Here is a 6,358-nt window from a genome sequence, read left to right as displayed (position 1 = left end):
TTGAGGCCAATTGCCGGGAGGTGGCTCCTCTTTATGATAATGCTGGGACAGCTTGATGAGAGATGACTCCTGATCTGCAATTGAAAACATGGGACAAGTCTTAGTGGTGTGGTCAATATGGGAACATATGGCACATACCTCGACTTGTGTAACTTGTTGAACAGGAGCACTGCTATGATTAGTCATAGCTTTCATGAACATGTCCAGCATTTTCTCCACGGCAGCCATTCGAGCCAGAATTCCACCATTGGTACTCTCTTCATGTATGCCTTTTCCTTTGAATCCCTGTCTCCCTTTAGATGGGAATTGTTGGGAGTGCTCACTCAATGTCTCGAAGAGCTCCATGGCTTCCTCGCTACTTTTCTCCATCAACATGCTATCACAAGCTAAATCTGCAAGACTCTTGTTAGGATCATCTAAACCCTCATAGAATGCCAATACCTGATCGTCTTGAGATATATTGTGATGAGGGCATCTGAGAAGTAGCTCATTAAAGTGTTCCCATGCCTCGAAGAAAAGGTCTCCATCTCTTTGCTGGAAAGTCATAATTTCCCTTCTCAATTGCCTTATCTTGTGGGCTGGGAAAAACTGCTTTAAGAACTTTGTGGCCATCTCATCCCAAGTATGAATAGAACCTGCGGCCAAAGAATTGTACCATATCTTAGCATTATCTTTTAAAGAAAAAGGGAAGAGGATTAACCTGATTTCTTCTAGAGTTAAACCCTGAACATTTTGAGTCCTGTAGTGATCACAAAATTCTTGAATATGCCAATATGGGTTCTCTGTAGGTGTGCCTTTATAGTGTGGAATCATATTGAGCAACAGAGATAAATCGTAACTGCTCTGCACAATGGGCCGGAAATTAATGCATGATGTCTGGTTGAGGATCTGAGAACTGAATGAACTTTTCATAGGTCTTCGCACCGGAGGTGTATTGTTTCTCAACATGATTAAAACAAAAAGAAAATTAAATAACAAAATAAAAATAAAAATAAAAATAAAAATAAAATAAATAAATTAGATCTGTAATTAGTGCAGTAACTGTGATGCTCTCTGGATGTGCGATTGATCGCACCGTGAGGTGCGCTTGATCGTACTGGTGCGCTCGATCGCCCTGGTTGGGCGATCGATTGCACCTCCAGAGGCAAAACAGAAACAGCGGGAGAAACTAGAAAAACAGAAAAATTTAAACCAAAAATAAATCAACAGAAAAAAAAAAATTCCAATCAAAATCAAACAATCCCTGGCAACGGCGCCAAAAACTTGTTGTGCCAAATGCTACTTAAATTAATAGATAATATTTAGTACGTTTTAATTCGCAAGTGTACAATATCAAAACAATAGTATAGTGCAGGAAGTACGAGGTCGAACTCACGGAGATTGTGATTTTATTTAGAATTAATTAAAAATATCAAATTGTCACAGATTTGATATTAAGAAAAATAAAAAGATATAAAGATAAAGTAAAGGTAAAGGCAAGGCTTTGATATCCACCACTAATTATGCTTAATTAATATAACAATATGCCAATGATCCAATCATATTATGAATACCTAATGTTTGCCAACCTAAGGGCATGGGTGTATACTCCTTAAGCTATTGATTTCCCTAAGCAACGAGTTAGGCATGGGTGTATTCTCTAACTCTTTTCTTTCCTAAAGGATTTAGCATGGCATATACTAAATTGTTCTTTAGAAAAGCATATGTTCTATGGAAATCGACAAATACATGAGGCATAGGGCATGGGTGTATACTCCCGGTTCCCTATATTGATTAACCCAAGAATCGTGGTGTGGATTCTTTTGTTACTTATGTTAAACCCAGGACTTGGTCATCCAAATTGATTTAACTAACTAGTCCATACCACATGCATATAATGGCCAGTCACATACATATGAGGAATTCATGAAAATAGGAATTAAGCAAGTTAAGCAACATAATATGATTATCACAAAGGCGCCAATATTGAAATATTAAATAAATATAATTAGGGCTTCAATCTAGCCCTCCTTAAGAGTTAGTTACACATAATTAAACTAAAAAGAAAAGAGAAGGGAAAGAAAGATCCGAAAACCGCTCCTAGAAGTAGCCTCCAATCCTCTCCCCAAGTTGTGCCTCTTCTAAGGATTTTAGGATCCATTAAATTGTGAGGCTTAGGGGTCTATTTATAGAGCTTGGGAGAATCCTAGAAGCCCTAGTAATCCTAGGAAATTCGGAGTTTTAAGTCCAAGTCCAATTAGGATAAGAAAACCTAAGTTCAAATCGGAGTAGGATTGCCCAGAATTGCGGTTTTAACTTGCGGCACTATTTGAACCTTGTGGTGCTCCGAATTGGGGAAATGATATTTCACAATGAATTGTATCATTTTGAGTTAGCTTTCCAATGCTGCTTGAATCACCTTAATTGGATATCTGAGCTGAAAGTTATGGTTAAAATACCGAGACATGTTCAGAATCCAATTTTGCATGCAATCCGATTTGTCTTTAATGTGAGAAATTCCGAATTGATCATTTCCTCTATTTGATTAAACTTAACAATGATTGGTGAAGCTTTAACCATATCTTCTAGGTTTTCCCAATTTTCCCTTTATGCTTATTTTCTTCCAAAAGCCTGTAAAAACATCAAAAACACAAAAAGGAAGTAAAATGGCCTAATTAACCAAAACCAAAGGATTAAAACATGCAAGTTAAGGGCTGAAAATATGAATATTTTAGCACTTATCATGAGCGTTCGTACAGAAGGTCCAAAATTCTAAAATGCCCCTCTAGTTGTCCCTAGTGACCCAAAGTCCAAATTAACTCTCTAATCAAGCTGTATAAGCCTAGTTGATTATTTGGGTCGCTACATGCCTACCAATGTCAATAGATGGTTACATAGAGATTTATTTATAGGTGGTAGAAGTAGAGAAACAAAAGGAAAAGAAAATCAAGATCGTAAAATCTGATAGAGGCAGAGTACTATGGAAGGTACACAAAAAATGGATAAATGATAGGTCCATTTGCGCAATTTCTTGAAGATGAAGGAATTGTTGCTCAATACATAATACCTGGCACACCACAACAAAATGGTGTAGCAGAAAGAAGGAATCGTACACTTATGGACATGGTTAGGAGCATGCTTAGTAATTCTCAGCTACCTTTATTTCTATGGAGTGAAGCCTTAAAAACTGCTGTATATATATTAAACTGGGTTCCATTCAAGGCTGTCCATAAGACACCTTTTGAATTATGGAGTGGATGGAAACCAAGATTAAATCACTTACACATATGGGGTTGTCGTGCTGAAGTGAGAATTTACAATCAAAATTTGAAGAAATTAGACCCAAGGACAACCATTGGTCATTTTATTGGCTGTGCTGTAAACTCCAAAGGATTTAGGTTTTACTGTCCTTCTCATAGTACTAGAATTGTTGAGTCTATAAATGCAAAATTTCTAGAGGATTCTGAACATAGTGGGAGTGTTTATCCTCAAAAGATTGAATTAGAGGAAGCACAAGAGTTGATTGAAGCTCCTTCATCTAAAGGACATTTGATTATGCTCAAGGAAATCCAAACTAATTACCTTGAACCACAATCAATTTCAAAACAGCCAACTCATGAGGAACAAGTTTAGAATGAACCTACTCAACCTCTTCCAAATGCAGAGGAAGTAGGATTAAGAAGAACCTCTAGAATAAGTAGACCAGCAATCCCTAATGATTATGTTGTATACCTCTAAGAGTCTGATTTTCACGTTGGGCCTAAGGATGATCCAAAATCATTTTCACAAGCCATGAGTGGAGATCACTCTGCATTCTGGTTAAATGCCATGAAGGAAGTTATGGAATCCATGGCTAAAAGTCAAGTCTAGGATCTCGTTGACTTACCGAAAGGGAGCTGTAGCCGTAGGCTGCAAATGGGTTTATAAAACTAAGACGGATGCTTCCGGTAATGTAGAACGCTATAAAGCTAGATTTGTGGCTAAAGGTATTACACAAAAAGAAGGCATTGATTATCATGAAACATTTTCTCCAGTATCAAAGGAGGATTCATTTAGGATAATCATGCCATAAGTAGCTCATTTTGATCTAGAATTACATCAAATAGATGTGAAAACAACATTTCTAAATGGTGATCTTGAAGAGGAGGTTTACATGAAACAACCTGAAGATTTTGATGAGAACACTCAGAAAGCTTGCAAACTAAATAAATCTATTTATGGGCTAAAACAAGCCTCCCGTCAATGGTATATCAAATTTCACAAGGTTATTACCTCATATGGTTTTATTGAGAATTTTGTTGATCAATGTATATACCTTAAGGTTAGTGGGAGTAAAGTAATTTTCCTAGTCCTGTATGTAGGTGATATTTTGATTGAAAGTAATGATTTAGGTTTGCTACACTAAACCAAACAGTTCCTCTCTCAAAATTTTGAAATGAAGGATTTGGGTGAAGCCTCTTATGTCATTGACATAGAGATTCACAGAGACAAAAAAACAAAGAATATTAAAATTGTCTCAAAAGGCCTACATTGAAAAAGTTTTAGAGAGATTCAGACTGAAGAACTGTTCGGCTTCTGTAGCACCTATCATTAAAGGGGATAAATTCAGTAATGATCAATGTCCCCGAAATGCGTTGGAACAAGAGCAAATGAAAAATATTCCATATGCATCTACAGTCGGCAGCTTATTGTATGCACATGTTTGCACTAGACCTGATGCAATGGCAGTTGGAATGCTAGGTCGATATCAAAGCAATCCAGGATTGGAATATTGGAAAGCTGCAAAGAAAGTCATACGGTATTTGCAAGGAATCAAGTACTACAGTTTGACATACAGACACACTAACCATTAATTTGGAGGTGGTTGGATACTCAGATTCAGATTTTGCTGGATGTGTAGATAGCAGGAAGTCTACTTCAAGATATATCTTTCTTCTTGCTGGAGGGGCTATATCCCAGAGAAGCAACAAGCAAACTATAGTTGTTACATCTACAATGGAGGCAAAATTTATTGCATTCTATAAAGCCACTACACAAGCACTATGGTTGAAAAATTTTGTTGGTCGTTTCAAAATTGTCGATTCTATAGCAAGACCAATCAAGATCTTCTGCGATAATTGTGCTGCCATTTTCTTCTCTAAGAATAATAAAAATAGAAGTAGAAGTAAGTATATCGACATCAAGTACCTTCGTGTGAGAGAGAACATCAAAAGAAATGAAGTGTTCATTGAGCATATCAGTACTGAATTGATGATTGCGGATCCTATGACTAAACGTTTACTAGTAAAGCTATTTAAAAGTCATGTGGAGCATACGGGGCTTATTGATTCATTTTGTACTTAGTTATTTCTAATTAATCTATAGATGTTTTAAAGTATAAAAGATATTTTGGATGAATGATTGATACAAGGTGTTTCGTAATTATATGACTATTTAATGATGTTCCATGAGATGTGTTGGATGAATGTTTGATGTGATGCTTTTATGAGCCTTTATGGGTTTATAAGATAATGTGATGATTATGTTGTTATGAGCATTTTGATGGTTGGCATAGTTTATGACATGATTCTATGATTTTATGATATGAGTTACGATAGCATATGAGTTCAAGGATTTATTGACATAGGCATGAACATGGAATGAGTAATGAAACGGAAACAGGGTTCAACTCTGGCAGTGATTGAGTATCGTCTCACTACCGTAGAGCTGGCCCATGCATAATGGAAACGGGGTTCAACTCCGGTGGTAATTGAGTATCGTCTCACTACCGTAGAGCTAGCCTTATATATAACGCAAAACAACATGATGGCCCCCGGTAGCGATGACAAGTCTCCTACCGCAGGGTTGGCCTCATGATGGAAATGGCACAAGATGAATAGCATAAGCATAAGCATGCATAGCATATGATTGCATGAAAAATGATGATAAAGGCATGGTAACCCGGCCTTACTTTGTAGATGGCACAAGTAGCAGCATACAAAGTAAGGTTAGGAATAAATGATGATAAAGGAAAGGTAACTGGCCTTACTTTGTAGATGGCACAAGTAGCGGCAAGCAAAGTAAAGTTAGGGTCAAATGATGTTAAAGGAAGGGTAACTGGTCTTACTTTGTAGATGGCCCAAGTAGCGGCAAGCAAAGTAAGAACGGTTCTTGTTTTGTAGATGGCACAAGTAGGGGCAAGCAAAACAAGGATTGGCCTTACTCTGTAGATGGCACAAGTAGGGGCAAGCAGAGTAAGGACAGAGACAAATGATGTTAAAGGAAAGGTAACTGGTCTTACTTTGTAGATGGCACAAGTAGCAGCAAGCAAAGTAAGAACGGTCCTTATTTTGTAGATGGCACAAGTAGGGACAAGCAAAACAAGGATTGGCCTTACTCT

At 37.2% G+C, this 6,358-nt stretch overlaps 1 non-coding gene across 1 annotated transcript; it reads left to right on the top strand.

The window, feature by feature from the left end:
* The first annotated feature begins 457 nt into the window (after nt 1-457).
* On the top strand, nt 458-564 carry LOC148586837 (small nucleolar RNA R71). The gene has a single exon (XR_015911810.1). It is a non-coding gene; the product is annotated as a small nucleolar RNA R71 (small nucleolar RNA).
* Nucleotides 565-6,358: the final 5,794 nt, after the last annotated feature.

This window comes from Corylus avellana, chromosome 3 (genome assembly GCF_965113065.1).
Source record: "Corylus avellana chromosome 3, dhCorAvel1.hap1.2, whole genome shotgun sequence".
Taxonomy (NCBI): Eukaryota; Viridiplantae; Streptophyta; class Magnoliopsida; order Fagales; family Betulaceae; genus Corylus; species Corylus avellana.
Note: the sequence above shows the minus strand (reverse complement) of the source record. Positions and strands in the feature narration are given on the sequence as shown.